The 18,189-nt window shown below is 41.6% G+C and overlaps 1 pseudogene; it reads right to left on the bottom strand.

The window, feature by feature from the left end:
- Window positions 1-3,774: 3,774 nt before the first annotated feature.
- LOC110328411 overlaps window positions 3,775-18,189 on the bottom strand; it is a 15,864-nt pseudogene continuing 1,449 nt past the window's right edge.

Genomic DNA, 18,189 nt, shown 5'->3' with positions numbered 1-18,189 from the left:
AAAATAATTAAAAAAAAAAAAAAAGTCCAGAAAAACACAGGCAAAAAAGGGAAGGAAATAAATAAAACCATTTGAGACCTGAATTAGGAAATAGAAGTAATAAAAAAAAAAATACAACCTGAAAGAATTCTGGAAAGGAGAAATTTAGGAATTTAAACCAAAACTACAGAGGCAAGCCACACCAACAGAATACAAGAGATGGAAGAGAGAGTCTTGGGTGTTGAAGTTATAGTGCATAAAATGGATACATTGGTCAAAGAAAATGTTAAGTTTTAAAAGTCCTGACACAGGAAATATGAGACACTGTGGAAAGACCAAACCTAAGGATCACAGGCATAGTATTTTTATAGGACCCCCGACTGGGGAATGAGTGGGTCTCTGACTTTTGCCTGCTCTTGGGACTATTTTCCTCCTGTTGGGTTGCCATGTCCAACTTCGATACAGTAGGTTATGCTTTATGTTATTGTATTTTATTTTGCTGTGTTTGGTTGTTATTTCTCAGAAGCCTGTTCTTTTCTAATGAGACACAGAAAGGGGAGGGGTGGCAGAGAGGAACTGGGAGGAGTAGAGGGAGAAGAAGCTGTAATCAGGATATATTGTATGAGAAAAAAAATCTATTTTCAATAAATGGAATAAAAATTAAACAAAATAAATTAAATAAAAGAAATAAAGTAACCATTAAGAGGATGTCAGTAATAATTTTATAATGAAGCAAGTTATTTTTAACAGAAAAGCTTTTTTTTTCTCATTGGATGTTTTATTTAACAGAAAGGCTTTTGTAAAATTTTATTTGTATTCTTTAACTGTGTGTGTGTGTGTGTGTGTGTGTGTGTGTGTGTGTGTGTGTATGAGAGAGTGTGGGCTTATATACAGAAACACATTGCCCACTGGTCCAAAAGAGGATGTTGGATTCCCTGGAACTGCAGTTTCTGACAGTTGTTAGCAGCCCAATGTGGGTTCTGGAAACTGAATTCTACAAGAGCACTGAATCATTTCTCCAGTTCCAAGACAAGTCTTTTAAGAATGCACAGATTCAGGTGAATTGGGGGGGGGAGGAGGAGGAGGAGGAGGAGGAGGAGGAGGTCCTTAGGCTGTCAATGGAAGACTATGTATGAATTAAGTTTGTAAGAAGAAAGAAAACAATGAGGAATTTGGAAGACTTGGGAAACTGGAGCCGGCTTTACTTTCTGTGCTTTCTAGCGGTGCAGCTGATTTTAACTTATGCCTTGCCCTGGTGAGTAACCCCTCACTCACCACAGGGAGTTGCCTCCAGATCTGACTGCAACTAGATCAGGGCAGAGGACTCAGAAACACAATGGCCAGCTTTTGACTGCATGCTTCAAGCTGGGGTTTTTTGTAGATAAGAACAGGAAAGGGGAAAGGGGATTCTGTTGGGGACAGAAAGGGGAAGTCAGCTGTCTTCCTTAGATAAGCTGTTTTTTTAAAACTTCAGGATGTGTCACTTCTTTTTGAAACCACTGGGTGACTGGTGTCTGGACCAGTCACTGGCTTCCTGGAACTCTGAGCTCAGTTTAGTCCTTGTCTTTGTGGGGTAGAGAGTCCTGTAATTGAATGCCTACGAGTTGTATGGAGAGCTTCAGGGCTGCAGACCTTTATCCATGTCTGGGTGTGCTTTCATGTGATTCAGCTGCTTTTACGTTATCCCTTTCCTCTTGGAGATAACCCCTCTCCCATACTCCTGAGAATGTATGTAATATCTATGTGTGCACACACAAGTGGAGGCCAGAGGCCCAGCTATACATTCTGTCCTTAGGAGCAAACCACTGGGTTTTGTTCTGTTGGTTTTCATTTTTATTTTTGTTTGTATGTTTATTAAGACAAGGTTTCTCTGGCCTATAACTCATCAAATAGTAAACCAATAATCGACCTGTTGCCATCTCCCCAATACTGGGTTACAAGCATGCACCATTATACTTGACTTCGTTTTTTCTTTTTCTTTTTTTTCTTCTTTTTTCTTTTCCCCTTTAATATGAGCATTGGGGTTCAAACTTAGGTCCTCACATTCTACAATTGTAACACTACAATCTTACAGATCAAATTCCCAGACCCTCGGTTGAATATCTTGCCAGAACCCTTCTTGGAAACCAACTAAAGATAAAATCTACATGTATAGCTAATGTAAAACCAGAGTTAACATTCACAAATACAGCAGATACAAAATGAGGAAACAAAAGGATTAAACTCAAGTATCTGTTGGGATTATGGTCATAATCCAGAATATGTAATATATGCAAAATAGCAAAATCAAAAATCATTACTCATGTATCTAGAACATAAAGGAATTTCATGAAACAGTGCCCTTCAAATTAAATTTTTTCTTTTCTGAACCATGGGCAGCAAGAATCTATCTGATCTAAAATATCTTCTAACAAGTGTTCTTCAAACCCTATTCCTCTCGCCTGAAGCAGCTCTTGAAGGCTGCAGACAAATCCCTCTTAGAATTTTCTAATCTCATTTTCCACTGTCAACCCCTAAGTGGAATCAGTGCCGGGTCAACACTGACCCAACTTAGCCTGTATCACACCTACAGCAACAATTTTTAAAAAGATGAAGTTTAAAGCTGGTGCTAGCATGAATACCTGTTGCTCACTGTGCCTGATATGATCTTCTTGTTCCCTCAGTCTTGTCCCACCGTGTTCAGACCCCACTTTGGGCACCACCTGAGTGCAACCGCCCGCAGCCACACTCGAACCAGTACTCCTGAAAGGCGGGCTGGGGCTGAAAGAGATTAGATGGCAAACAAGGAAGGAAGGCTAAGACAACGTAGCTGACCAAAGCCCACAAGTTTACTAAGATTCTGAGCTTATATAGAGGGAGGAGGCCCATCCCCCACCACTCTGTTCTTGATGCCCTTCGCCAGCTGAAGGTGATGTGCAGGATGCTGTCTCCAGAAGGTCTCAAGGGTCTCAGCAGGGAGCGATAATGTTTTGGAGGAAAGCAGTGGCAGGTGTAGACAATAGAACCTGCTTCATAAGTCAGAAGGTTCCACCCCAGGTGGTCCCATGCTTAGTGGCAACAAAGTCTGAATCAGCCTACTTCAAGGCTGAGGGAGGCAACAGTACAGTAGAAGACATGCTTAGAGAACATTTATAATAGCACTACTCATTCAACTGAAACTAAAACCAAACCAAATGTCCCTAAATTATGGAATAAATTACAATGTACTTAAATGATGGAATGAAATACAGTAATGACTGAACACAGCTTACAAGTAACATAGTTTAGATCCCAGATCTAATGTAATAATAAGAGAAAGAAATGAGACACAAACGATTGCATACTATTTTATTTTATAAAGATCAAAAACTACAAAGAGTTGATTAAAGTATTAGAGGTCGATAGAGAGGAATTCTAAAAAAAAAAAAAAAAAAAAAAAAAAAAAAAAAAAAAAAAAAAAGGCTCAATGGGAGACTTTAAGGATTTGTTGTATTCCATGATCTGAGCATACAGGAAACACTTCAAAATGTCATTGAAATTAAAGTACTAAAAGGAATATCAGAACACTTGTTCAGTGATTGCAGATACGTATTTTAAAGATTTATTTTATCTCTCTATATGTGCATGTTGAGAGCAAATGTCCACAGAGGTCAGTAAAGGGCATCAGATAGCCGGAAGCTAGGAGTACCGGAGGTTGTAAGCAATGGAACACTGGATCTGGGATCTAAACTATGTTCCTCTGAAAGAATAGGGAACACTGGGGACGGGGCAGTGTTGATAGTGTCAGGGTACTCTACTGCTTCTGGGGTGTGGGGTTCAGGAGCTCTTGGTGGTGCTGGTCCATTTCATCTTCACCACCACAGGCTTCTGGCTTCCCAGGTGGAACTGGCCCTGCTAGTGTCTGCCAATTTGCAAATCAAGGTGGGATTTGTTCTTGCAGGTCAAGGGCCTGATGCTGCTCATTGCTGCCTGTGCAGTCTTGTGGATGGTGGTCCTCACATAAGAAGTGGCTGGTTTTCACTAGCCGAATCTGCATTTCATGACCACTTACTATGACCCCTTTAACATCAGATATGGGTTCCACTCCCACAGTACTGCAATGAATCAGCCTCTTATAGCAGAAGGAATTTCTGGCCTTTAGAAAACTGGGTTCTGTGCTGTATGTCTGCTTATTCCTCTTGATTAGAAAACGGGAGCTTGAGCATCCATTGCAGATGTGCGGACACAGAGGCAACTCCTCTCCCTGTGGTGGCTGGAAAGATCTAGGAAATACTCTTAACCACTGAGCAAACCACTTCAGTCTCCTGAATAGATTTTTAGCAGTAGAAATAAGACAAGAATTGATATAATTTGGATGTATGATATATGTTATAATTTTAACACAGATAAAGATCTAGGGTTAAAGGATACAGTCTCTTTTTATTTATTGAATCTGTTACTGGAAAAGTTCATACTCGGATGTAATTCATTCTTATGATTCCTGTTACCTCCCCTGCTTAGCTCCTTCCCTTACCTGACAACACTCTTTCCTACTAATTTTTCTCCACGTTTATGCCTTTTATGTTTTCTGGCCCAGTGAGCTTAAGCAGGGCTGTATGTGTGACTGTGGTTTGGGAGCTTGGTAGACTTATCACGGGATACACAACTGAAGCCAGTGGTGTCCTCTCTCCCAGAATCCATCATTAAAAATGACTAATCAGTGATAAGTAGGGCCTGTCCAGCCCCTCTTTCCATAAGTGATGCTTGGTAGGACCTGTCCTGTGCAGACTCAGTGCATGCAGCCTCAGTTGCACTAAGTTATGCTTTAAAAAGCCATGTACTATCTAGAAAAGAACATTCGAAGCCCTTCTCCCTGTCTTCCAGTTCTTACATTCTGACTCCTGTTCTGAAAAGTAGGGATAAAGTATAAAATAATTGACTTTATAAAACTAGAAATTGAAAAAATTTATTAAACAACAAGAGATATGGCAGTCTATTTTTGGCTATGAAATGAAATCAGATGAAACAAGAGAATAGGACATGAAGGGAAGAAAATGTACTAAGGGAAAACGAAGTCTCTGAAAGATTAAGGAAGGACTTTGGAAATAAAAGAATCACATGCACAGCAAAACCTAAAAAGACCACAGAAGAACTTAAAGGGAAATTATAGTTAACAGGATTAAATTCTTAACAGAGTTTTGACTTCAAAAACATGTTATGCTGAGTTCTCAGATCCAATCAAACACTAAGACCTCCAAGTATTTGTTATTGTATTTTTTATTTGATTTTTAAAAATATTTTCAATCATTCTTTCTTTATGACTATTGCCTCATCCTTGTCCAGGCTATTACATTTGAATCATAACTGTCTCTAACTGATTCAGGGGTATTACACTTGAATTATTGTGTAATTTCTGCATTTCATCTCATCCTCCATCAACATCCCCATAATATAACTAAATTCCTCTTTCTGAAACTTAACTAATTAATCTACCCAAGGACCGCGATCCTACAAAACAGAGACAATGAAGAAGCGCCTCCACTCTTTTCATAGTCAAAGATGGCTTTTTCCTGAGGTGAACCATCACTTCCCATGTAATTTAGATCAAACCCGCAGTGGCCTCCCTTGCTTACAGTTGGCAGTTGCCACACAGACTCCAAGTTCTTATTCTGTGACTCACAAGTGACAGTCTAAACTCTTTGAACCCACTGGTCAATCAGAACAAAAATGTTTACTAAATTCACTTACCCAAAATTTTGTTTGTGATTTTTATCCTATCATCAGTACAGTCAGTATGCAAAGCCTCTCCCAGGAGTGTCTGACCTCAAGGTAAAACATTCTCTAGTCAAATATTTATGTAGGGCCCTTCCGACCATTCATCTGATTTCTCCAAAGTCAATGATGTAAAGTCTTGTTTACGCCTATGGATGGGGGGAAAACTCTTTTCTGCTGTTCCTTGAGACACATGCATACAATGATGTAATTAGAACATTCTTATTCTAATAATCACCTTGAACCCTATTATCTGGATCTTTGCATTGCAACAATCTTAAAGTTTTTTTCTTTCTTAGTCTTTGTTCACTCTTGCTAGATGAGTCAAAATTAGTCATGTCACCACATCAACCTCAGCTCTCATTAGATTGCATTTGTTTTAATATAAGGGTCATTTTTCCTGGCTTATAAACCACTTTCTAAGCAAGTTATCCCATGGTCTATACTTCAATCCTATTTCATTCTACTCTTCATTCAAATCATCTTCATTCAAATATGTAAAATACTTTGATGACATTAAATTTCCATTCCTTCCATCTCTCTTGCTATTTCCTTCATAAATGGAAACTTTGAAAGCAAAAAAGAGCCAGGAATAACGTGCTTCAAGATCTGAAAGAGCTGAAGTCAACCTAAAATTTCTGACAATGTACCACATCTTCTGTATTCATTCCTCTGTTGACGGATATCTGGGTTCTTTCCAGCTTCTGGCTATTATAAATAAGGCTGCTATGAACATAGTGGAGCTTGTGTCCTCATTACAAGTTGGAGCATCATCTGGGTATATGCCCAGGGGTGGTATTGCTGGATCTTCCAGTAGTACTATGTCCAATTTTCTGAGAAACCACCAAACTGATTTCCAGAGTAGTTGTACCAACTTGCAATCCCACCAGCAATAGAGGAATGTTCCTCTTTCTCCACATCCTTGTAAGCATCTGCTGTCACCTGAATATTTCATCTTAGGCATTCTGACTGGTGTGAGGTGGAATCTCAGGGTTGTTTTGATTTGCATTTCCCTGATGATTAAGGATGCTGAACATTTTTTAGGTGCTTCTCAGCTATCTGGCATTCTGCAGTTGAGAATTCTTTGTTTAGCTCTGTACCCCACTTTTTAATAGGGTTGTTTGGTTTATGTAATTCTTAGACAAATGGATGGATCTGGAGGATATCATCCTAAGTGAGGTAACCAAATCACAAAAGAACTCACATGGTATGCACTCACTGATAAGTGGATATTAGCCCAGAAGCTCAGAATACCCAAGATACAATTTGCAAAACACATGAAACTCAAAAAGAAGGAAGACCAAAGTGTGGATACTTCAATCCTTCTTAGAAGGGGGAACAAAATATCCATGGAAGGAGTTACAAAAACAAAGTTCAGAGCCAAGACTGAAGGAAGGACCATCCAGAGACTGTCCCACATGGGGATGCATTCCATATACAACCACCAAACCCAGACACTATTGTGGATGCCAACAAGAGCTTGCTGACAGGAGCCTGATAAAGTTATCTCCTGAGAGGCTCTGCCAGTGCCTGATAAATACAGATGTGGATGCTCAGAGCCATCCATTGGATGGAGCACAGGGTCCCCAATGAAGGAGCTAGAGAAGGTACCCAAGGAACTGAAGGGGTTTGCAGCCCCATAGGAGGAACAACAATATGAACTCACCAGTACCCCCAGAGCTCCCTGGGACTAAACCACCAATCAAAGAAAACGCATGGTGGGACTCATGGCTCTAGTTGCATATGTAGCAGAGGATGGCCTAGTCGGCCATCAATGGGAGGAGAGGCCCTTGGTCCTGTGAAGGTTCTATGCCCCAGAATAGTGGCTTCCAGGTTCAGGAAGCAGGAGTGGGTAGGTTGGGGAGCAGGAGGAGGGAGAAGGGGATACGGGATTTTCAGAGGAGAAACTAGGAAAGGGGATAACTTTGAAATGTAAATAAAGAATATATCTAATAAAATTTCTAACAAAAGTATTCGTCATAATTGAAGAAGAAAAAACTTCCCATGTTGCCAGGCAGAATAGATTTATGAAAACCAAAGTGGCCCTGTGAAGAATAGTGAATATAGAACTTGAAAGAGATGGAAAAGTATACACAAATGACTAAGGGATAGAGATGGGGATAAATGCTGCTATAAAATTGTGGGACACTGGGCTATGCACAGACAGGCTGAGATGCTGAACCCCGGGACCTGGTGGTCATAATTTACCTACATGGGATGGAAGGAGTTCTCTCATGTCCCCTGGAACTCTGGCTCCTGTCTAAGTTACTGCCCCCCCCCACGGCCCCTACAAGAGAAGCATGGCTAGAAGTCACGTAGGCAATGTCCTAAGCTTCTGACCTTCATGCTAACCTCCTCCCCAGTTACCTAGCAACAGAAAAGATAGCAGCTCACTTTAAAAGGGGCTGTTTGGCCCTGCCTCATATCTCTCACTCCTTTGTTCTCTTGCTCTTCCTCTCTTCTCCTCTCCTCTCCTCTCCTCTCCTCTCCCTCTCTCCCTATTACTCTCTCTTTCTCTGTAGCCTTTCCTCTCTCTCTGCTGTGGACCAGCCTCAGTCAGCCTCCCTCAGTCTGTGGAAGAAATCGGGGTTCCAGACAGGTGGGCAATGGAGTCAGTGAGAAATGACAAACAAATACGACCACAAGGGAGTGTGCTGTATCCGAATGTAATTTGTCAAATCGAGCATCAAACTTTTTATACAGAAGAAAATAGGGAAGTTAGGTGACACATTGGCAAGGTACAATGAGGTTAACGAATGCTTAATGACTCTTACACAAAACAGAGGAATGCAAACACAAAGACTGGCAGGAACTGGGCAATAAAATAACTGAGATAAAGTCAGCTCTATCTAAGGTCAGCTATAGTCTCAGAAGCCAGGTGAGAGGTCTTAACACTCCCTGGGCAAGGGCTTTCACGCCTAAGAAATGGGTCTAATTAGGGAGTTCTGCTCTAGCTAACCTTCTCATGAATAATGCAATACTCTAAAACCACAGCCTGATCTACTTCCTAAACCATTGTAAATTCCTGTATATGGGAGTGACTTGGCTTTTATTCTAAGTGATAGTGTGGGGGGACTTTCTACTAATAAGTAATGTAGTCTGCCATACATAGCTATAGTAAGAATTCTTAAACTTACTTTGCTAAGCTTGCCCTAAGATTTCTAACTCTATGTAGTAGATCATAATGCCTAATTTCTTTCACTATCTCTCTTACAATACTAGAGGCAATCTTGAATGTCACTGAATAGGCAACATTCTTACTGAATTCCAAGTCCAGGGTCAGCTCAAGGACTACCTAGGGCATTGATGAAGGCCAGGAAGCAAAGTTCAATTTTGCTTAAGTATTTGGCAAGTCATTGCTTGGAGGTACCTATAATAAAACAATACTGAAAGAAAGCACACAGATCCATTCACAAGGACAAAATTGGAGCATGCGTGCTATGGGATGCCACAGTTCCAATAGACTAAGTTTCCGTGAACTTTTCACCTCGGGACTGCATTCAGGCTTTTGGCCTATCATGCATGCCACTACTGGAGTGGACATAGCATATCTCTCTCTCTCTTTTCTACCTTCTCTCATTCCCCCTGCCTTTCTATAATAAAGCTCTAAAACCATAGACTGTCTCTGTTCATCAAGGCCTGCTGGGCACAGACTCTCACTGGTGTGGGAACCTCTCTTCCCTCAGCCCTCTCTACCATAACCCTGGGGCTACAGAGTGTGGCCCCGGGGCCTCCAGGTTGGGTACCCCTGGTCCACTCCCCATCAAGTGGATCAGAGGCTTGGATGCCCACCCGGGGCTGAGTGGAAAGCATCTGGCAGCCCTCCCATGTCTGCCTGTCCAGAGCATAGGTGGAACTCTGGTGAGATGTAGGTCCTCCCTCCCCCACTTCTGCTAGGCCCTGTTTTAGTTCCCATATAAAATCTATTTCACAAAGTAGAAGTAATCAAACATCACAGATATCACAATCAAGATATCACAGAACTTCCAGATTTAAGCAAGAATGGGGACAGGGATTACAAGAAAAGAGGGGTGGAGGATGACTTGATCAAAACTATAGTTGAAAAGGACTTCTAAAATACCACTAGTTTATAAGTCAATTAAAAGTATAGTTTTAAAAAAAGGAGTTTGAACAGAGGTAGCCCACATTGATGAGCAATGCTTCTTCCAGAAGATATGGATTATTAAATGATGAAAACTTCGATGCCAGATACAGGTTCCCTTCCTGTGAGTTATTGTTCATAGAGGCCCCAGGGGCAACCAAATCATCACAGGCTACTGGCATCGCTTTTAGTTGCCCACCATAGCAAGATGGCAAAAGTCTGCTGCCTAAACACAATGCACTTTGGGATACTGTTGACTGACTGAGTAGGTTGGGTCATTGTAGGATGCCAATAAGCCAGTCATGAACTAGCTAGGAACTTTTGCTGGTTAGCTTTTATGGTGCTAGAAGGTAGTATTTAGGCTATGGAGTGAGAAAATCAGTGGTTTTATCCTCCCTGGACCATGAATACTATAATATGTATGTTTCATTAATAACTTTGAGTGTTAGTGACCTCAGTTCTCCAGTTGAAAGACACAGACTAACCAGTTGGATCTTAAAACAAGATCCATCTCTTTGTTGGAAACAAAACAACCTTATCTTCATAAAGTAGTCACTATCTGAAGGAACAGGAAAAAAATTCCCAAAACAACCAGGTACCATTATTCTAATATCTGTTAAAATAAACCTCAAACTAAAAGTAAAAGGAATAGACAAATGAGGTCAATTTATATCAGTCAAAAGAATACTTAAGAAGTATATAAAAGTTCTAAGAAGACATAAAAGTTCTAAATGAAATGATCATGTGGCTTTGTCTTTGAGTTTGTTTATATAGTGAATTAAGTTGATGGATTTCCTTATATTAAACCATCCCTGAATCCCTGGGATGAAGCCTACTTGATCATGATGGATGATCGTTTTGATGTGTTCTTGGATTCAGTTTGCAAGAATTTTATTGAGTATTTTTGCATTGATATTCATAAAGGAAATTGATCTAAAGTTCATATGAACTAACCAGTACCCCCAGAGTTCATGTCTCTAGCTGCATATGTAGCAGAGGATGGCCTAGCCGGTCATCAATAGAAGGAGAGGCCCTTGGTCTTGTGAAGATTCTATGCCCCAGTATAGGGGAATGCCAAGGCCAGGAAGTGGATGGGTTGGCTAGCAGGGGGAGGGGGAGGGTATAGGGGATTTTTGGAGAGGAAATTAGGAAAGGGGATAATATTTGAAATGTAAATAAAGAAAACATCTAGTTTTTTAAAAAGCTCTAAATGAACATGCACCAAACTTGTGGGAACATGCACCAAATAAAACAAACACTAGTAGATATTATGCCATTGAGTACTTCTAACCTGATAATAGTAGATGACTCCAGTATCCCCCTTTCACAGGGAACAGTTCATCCAAAGAGGAAAAAAAAAGATAAATTACATCAAAGACCAAATGGACCTAACAAATAGTTACAGAATATTGCATTCACAACACTGCAACATACCATACACATTTTTCTCAAGTCTGTGGATTTTTTTTCTAAAATATATCTTATACTGCTACACAAATAAAATCTTAAAATTTTTAAGAAAATTGAAATAGATACACATATCCAATCTGACCAACTAGGAATAATGCTTAAAGCCAAAAGCCAGAGAAATTCCAGAAAAGACTCCAACTAATTAACATGAAACAACCTACTTTAGAACAATGAATGAAACATTGATTAAGACCAAGAAGAAAATTTTTTAAATCTTGGAATTCAATGACAATGCAATATACCAAAACTTATAGAATACAATGAAAGCAAAGGGGATATTGATGATGGCCCTCAACAGTTTGTAAAACTAAGGAAAGGAAAAAAAACTCAAACATTAGATAGGAAGAAATCAGGATAAAACTAATGGAATGAGAAAAAACAAAGAATTGGTGAAATAAAGATTTTGTTTTCAAAAAGATAAAAGAATTTGGCAAACCTTTAGATGATTTAACTAACAGGAAGAAAGAGAATACCAAAATTAATAAAATAAGAGATAGACAGACACTAAAACAAACACAAAAAAAATCCAGAAAATTATAAAGGCATTCTTTAAGAACCTTTATTCCATTAAGTTGGAAAACTTAAACAAAATGGGTGAGTTTCTAGATACCCATCACTCACCAAAGGTAACCCAAGATAAGAGGAATGATTTAAACAAACCTATAAAAATATAGGAAAATGAGCTGGGTGTGGTGGTGCACGCCTTTAATCCCAGCACTCGGGAGGCAGAGGCATGCAGATTTCTGAGTTCGAGGCCAGCCTGGTCTACAAAGTGAGTTCCAGGACAGCCAGGGCTATACAGAGAAACCCTGTCTCGAAAAAATAAAAACAAAAACAAAAACCAAAAAAAGATTAGTGACAACATAATAATAATAAAAAAAAAAATGCTAGACCCACAGAAGAGCAGGCTTGCCCTGGACTAGAGCAGCAGAGGCATGTTTGATGGTGCACACCTTTAATCTCTGCCTGAGGCAGAAGCAGGAGGATCCCGGTGAGTTCCAGGAAGCCTGGAGAGAATTCAAAAATGAAAAAAGTCTTGTTAAATTTTAACCATGCTTGGGGGCTGGAGAGATGGCTCAGTGATTAAGAGCACCAACTGCTCTTCCAGAGGTCCTGAGTTCAATTCCCAACAACCACATGGTGGCTCACAACTATCTGTAATGGGATCTGATGCCATCTTCTGGTGGGTCTGTAGGCAACTACAGTGTACTCATATACATAAAATAAGTAAACAAATCTTCAAAAACATAAAAATAAAAAAATTTGAGGACTGCTCAATAGAAGCAGTAATTTCATGCCTGAAGTTAGAACTGCTATGTTATTTTACAGTATTCATAGTCTTAGGGTTTCATTTCTGTGAAGAGACACCATGACCACAGCAACTCTTATAAGGGAAAACATTTCACTGGGGCTGATTTACGGTTTCAGAGGTTTAGTCCATTATCATCATCGTGAGGTCATCAAAGTGAGAAACATGGCAGCATCCAGACAGACATGATGCTGGAAGAGCCAAGATTTCTACATCCTGATCACCAGCCACCAGGAGACTGTATGCCACACTGGACAGTCTGAGCTTAGAAAACCTTCCTCTAACAAGGAAGCCACACCTGCTAACAGTGACACTCCCTATGGGACAAGCATTTAAACACCTGAGTTTATGGGGGCCATACCTATTCATACCACAATATTTGTGCTGTTAAATTGTTTTTTTAAATATCCCTATTTATTCTCAGAATGTTTTCAACCTTGGTCAGAGAAGAATCATACAGCCCCTTCAACTCCCAGCAGACAGCAGTCACTACAGAGGTTCATAACTGGTTAAATATTGTGATAAGTAACTGAGGGCTCTACCCTAAATGGGACATTTATATTAACCACATCACTATTAGCTCAGGGAACAGCACAGAAAAGGAGGCCAAAAGAATGCAAGAACTAGGTGGCCAGTGATGGCACATGACTTTAATCCCAGCACTCTGGAGGCAGAGGCAGGCGATTCTCTGAGTACAAAGCCAGCCTTGTCTACAGAGCAAGTTCCAGGACAGCCATGGCTACACAGACAAACCCTGTCTTGAAAAAACACAAAATAACGAAAGTGAAAAAGAAGAAGGTAAGAACAAAGAACTAAAGGATGGGGAGGAGTGCAGTGAAGTGCTATGTTCTGCACATGACATTGATATGGCATTCATGACCTCATAGCATCTATGGTTACATACATAAGACCCACACAAGATAAGCAATCAATATTCTCACACAGATGAGAGTGCTGGATTGTGGGTTCCACCCCATCCTGAGGATACACTGTCAGTTAACGGCTTCTGGGAAAGGAGATCTGCTCTTCTTTAAAGATGTGGGCTCTGTAGGTTTTCTATGCCCCCATGGATGTTCCCACACCCAAGCATATATGGAAGGCACTGAACAGATTTAGTGAGTTTTCTGGAAAAAAGGCAAGGTGTCAGGAGCAGGGGGACTGGGATGGGTTGGGGATGTTGAGTGTATTTCCTTTCAGTAATGTACAAAATCAGGGAAATGCACATTGAAACTACTTTGAAAGTCTACCTATCCTGGTCAGAATAGTTATCTTTAAGAAATCAAGTAACATCAAACACTGGTGAGGCTATAGGGAAAGAGGAATCTTATTGACTGGTGTGTGCACACTGGTGTAGGTACTGTAGAAGTTGGTATTGTGATTCCTTCAGTGTATTCCCTTGACTGTGAAGAAGCTCTCACAGTCTCATTCGATTTCATTATTCAATTCCTGGAGTTATGTCCTGTGGTGCTGGGATAGCTTTTACAAAGTCTGTGCCTATGTTTGTGTCTTGAATTACTTTCCCTGGGTTTTTTTTTGTTTTTGTTTTTGTTTGTTTTGTTTTTTTTGTTTGTTTTGTTTTTTGTTTTTTGTCTAAAACCCTCAGAGTTTTGGGTTCTATACTGAGGTATTTCATTCCATTTGAATTGGATTTTTTTACAGGAGGAGACATGCTGGTATCATTTTCCTCCTCCTACACTTACCCAACACCATTTAAAAGGCTATTATTTCTCCAATGTATATATGATAGCTTGTATATGCTTGGCTCAGAAAGTGACACTGTTAGGAGGTGGGACCTTGTTAGAGTAGGTGTGTCACTGAGGGGGTGGCCTTTGAGACCCTTGTCCTAGCTGCCTGGAAGATAGTCCTCTACTGTTTTGTTTGCCTTCAGAACAAAATGTAGAACCCTCAGCTCCACCAGCAACATGCCTGCCTGGACATTACCATGCTTCCCACCATGTCGATAGTTGCACTGAAACTCAGAACCTTAAGCCAGCCCCTATTAAATGTCCTTTAAAAATATTGACTTGGAGCCGGGCGTGGTGGCGCACGCCTTTAATCCCAGCACTCGGGAGGCAGAGGCAGGCGGATTTCTGAGTTCGAGGCCAGCCTGGTCTACAAAGTGAGTTNAGGCAGGCGGATTTCTGAGTTCGAGGCCAGCCTGGTCTACAAAGTGAGTTCCAGGACAGCCAGGGCTAAACAGAGAAACCCTGTCTCGAAAAAACCAAAAACCAAAAAAAAAAAAAAAAATATTGACTTGGTCATGGTGTGTCTTCACAGCAATGAAAATCTTAAGACAATATGTATTCTACATCTTTGTCAACAAATTCAGGTGACTACAGTTATGTTCATTTATTTCTGAAGCTCATACTTTTGAAAGCCCCTTCTCCTTATCTTTTCCTTGGCATCTGTGCATCCATCTTGCTTTCTCAGCCCTTCCTGGTCTGTTAAGGAGCTCGGTCTCTCATATGTATCTTTAAACGCATGTTTTGTTCTCTCATACAGTTGTTATAACTGCTTTCCTAATGATCTGTGCCATTAGACTCTACCTTAAAAAGACAAAGCCTGTGTCTTTCCATTGCTGCATCGATAGGAACTATCACATGAAGACACTATGCTCAATGAACACCACTCCATCAGAATAACTGTATTCATTGAATGAAAGCTAATTTGTTGCCTCTAAAGACACAAGAAAGGCAGCGGTTCCCATGATGGAAACTGTTTTAGCCAAAAATGGTTCACTGATATTATTTTGGTGGCAAGTGATAAAAATTAAACTTGAGCTATATTAAGCAAAAAAGAATTGATGGTTGCTGATCTCATAATAAATGTAATGCTTTTGGTTGTGATTGTTAGCACCAGGATACTCCAAACCCGGCCTAACCACGTGACCCTTGATCTGCATTGCCAGGACAATAACCTTCAATCCCACAATCCACTTGGCTCAGTTCCACCCTCACTGGTGTGACGTCATTTTTGTATAAAATAGGAAGCCACCCCCTCCTCCTCTCTCTCTCTCCTCTTCTCTACCCTTCTACCTGCTTCATCGCTCACCCCCCCCCCATTCCCTCATAATAAACCTCTCCCACGTGGAACACTTTGGCCTGGTCTGCTGCTTGGTTTATCCACCCAAAATATAAAATTGGTGCCAAAACCTTGGAATGATTGATAAAGCAGAAAAAAAACAGCAGCCACACCAGCGCCTGGTGTGCCCGAGGGGCACTCAGTGGATGCAGCGGTGGGTACTGAACATGACATCCATGGTAAGATTCCCACTGCTACAAAACCAGGCGCTCTCTCTGCGCACAGCAGCTTGGCTCGCAACTTCCCCTTCCCCTCTCTGAGCCAGAACTCTTGGCGACCCCACCTCCTGCTGGATTTTTAAATCCCAATCAAAGGGATCAACCACTACTAAGCCTTTGTCCCCATTCTAGCACCTAAGCAGTTGCTTGAGAAATGACCCAATCAGGACTCATGCAAAGGCCAAGGGGGAAGGAGAGTGATTGCCCGCCATTTCCACCACGTGACCCGCCGCTGTCCTGGGACACAGAAACTTTAAACTAAGTCAGCTGTGCCATTCCCACGTGCCTTATAGGCTGGGCTTCCATGCTCCCATTTTACTGGTTCGCTAAAAACTCTCATGCAGACACAGGGCGTGTCAGAGGGGAGTAGCCTCCAGTTCATGGAACAGAGCCTGGCCAGCTCTGCCCAAGGACTAAGAGGCTACATAGCAACATAGCAGAGACACTGCCCATGATCTTGCTCTCGGAAGCTGCTCTTTGTGTACAGGCCCCCAGCGGGTTGGGCCCCCACCGGGTCGGTTGAAATCCCTGGCCAGGGTGGAGCACTTCCCACAGTAGGTACTTACTGGGTAGCCACTAGAGGTCCTCGTGACAACTTGGGCACTCTAGCCTGGCTGATTTCCTTTTTGGTTTCTGAGTTGTTCTCAGGACGCCGGTAGAACATACCAGGAACCTCCAGAGCATGGGCAACCACATGTCCTCAGAGAAAACCTTGAGTCCCTAAAGTTCATGCCTCCTTTAAAGGCATCAAAATTGATATCTCTTTGCAATAAAGTCTGGACTCAGTACTCACTAGATAATGGTTCTTGATGGCCAATTAATGACACCTTAGACCAGTTGCTTTAAGGGATCTTAATACATACTGACAGCAAGCCGGTAAATGGGAAGAGGTTACCTATGCAAAATCTTTCATCTATCTTCATTCCAATTCTGCTATGTGTTCTTCCTGCTCTCCAACTCAACTCCTGTTAGCCATGAACCCTGCACAACTCCCACTGGATGATACTATAGGACTGGACCCAGCTTACGAACCACTTCCTTTCTGCCGTAGGCCTGCTTATGTGCTGTTTAGAACCCAAGCTGCTACCTCGGCTACCCCCCCCCACCAAGACTCCCCAGAGCCTGTCACCCCCAGCTCTCCCCCTCCTTCTGCACCAACTGCAGGTTGCTCCAAACATTCTACCTTGGCACCCACCTTCACACCACCTATTACTCTAAGGCCATGATCAAAGCCCCAAGCTCTCCACCCCTAAAAGAACCTGACCCAGTGACTGTCCTTCCCTTAAGGGAGGTTGTAGGGGTAGATGGTCTGGTCAGAGTGCACGTTCCCTTCTCACTAAGTGAACTCTTTCAGATAGAGAAGAGATTGGGCTCTTATACTTCTAATCCCTCTGCCTTTATCAAAGAATTACAGTATATCACTCAGTTGTACAGTTTGACTTTTCATGATATACACATGATACTTACTAACAATTTGCTTCTCGAGGAATGCAAGCGAGTTTGGGATCAAGCGAGAGCGCATGCAGATGAGATTCACCAAACAGATAGAGCACATCCAATCAAAGCAGAGACAGTGCCTGACCTGGATCCTCAATGGAATTATAATTCCGCAGGTGGTACTCTATCCAGGGACAGATTTGTTACATGTCTTTTGGTAGGTCTGAGAAAAGCAGCTTTAAAGCCGGTAAATTTTGAAAAACTTCAAGAGGTTATCCAAGATAAACAGGAAAATCCATCTCAGTTTTTAGAACGCCTTAAAGGTGCTTTATTGCAGTATACCAATGTGGACCCTGAGAACACAGAGGGTAAACAGCTCTTAATGACTCACTTCTTTTCCCAAAGCTACCCTGACGTAAAGGCTAAACAAAATTGGAGAAGAGACCCCTGACTCCACAGGCACTGGCCTTCAAAGTATACCGTGGGATAGATGAGAGTGTTCGCAAGCAGAAGTACAATATGCTGGCAAAGGCTGTCCAACCAGTCCCAGCTGCCACCCCAAGCTCATGGTCCTCTACCCAGAGACCACCAGGTACCTGTTACAGGTGCAGTCAACAAGGTCATTAGGCAAACCCCTGCCCTAATCCTCACAAGCCAAGGGGGTCATGCCCTAGGTGCCATCAAGAGGGACATTGGGCTGTTGATTGCCCCCATGTTATGCAAAATGGGGGGGGGGAGCATCACTCCCAAATAACCCTCCAACCAATCTCCTAGGCTTGACTATGGCTGACTGATGAGGCCCAGGCTCCTCTGACCTGACCACTGCCATCATGAACAGAGAGCTTAGGGTAGACATTGTGGTC

The sequence above is a fragment of the Mus pahari genome, chromosome 10 (genome assembly GCF_900095145.1).
Source record: "Mus pahari chromosome 10, PAHARI_EIJ_v1.1, whole genome shotgun sequence".
Classification (NCBI taxonomy): domain Eukaryota; kingdom Metazoa; phylum Chordata; class Mammalia; order Rodentia; family Muridae; genus Mus; species Mus pahari.
This window is presented reverse-complemented; position numbering and strand designations above follow the sequence as displayed.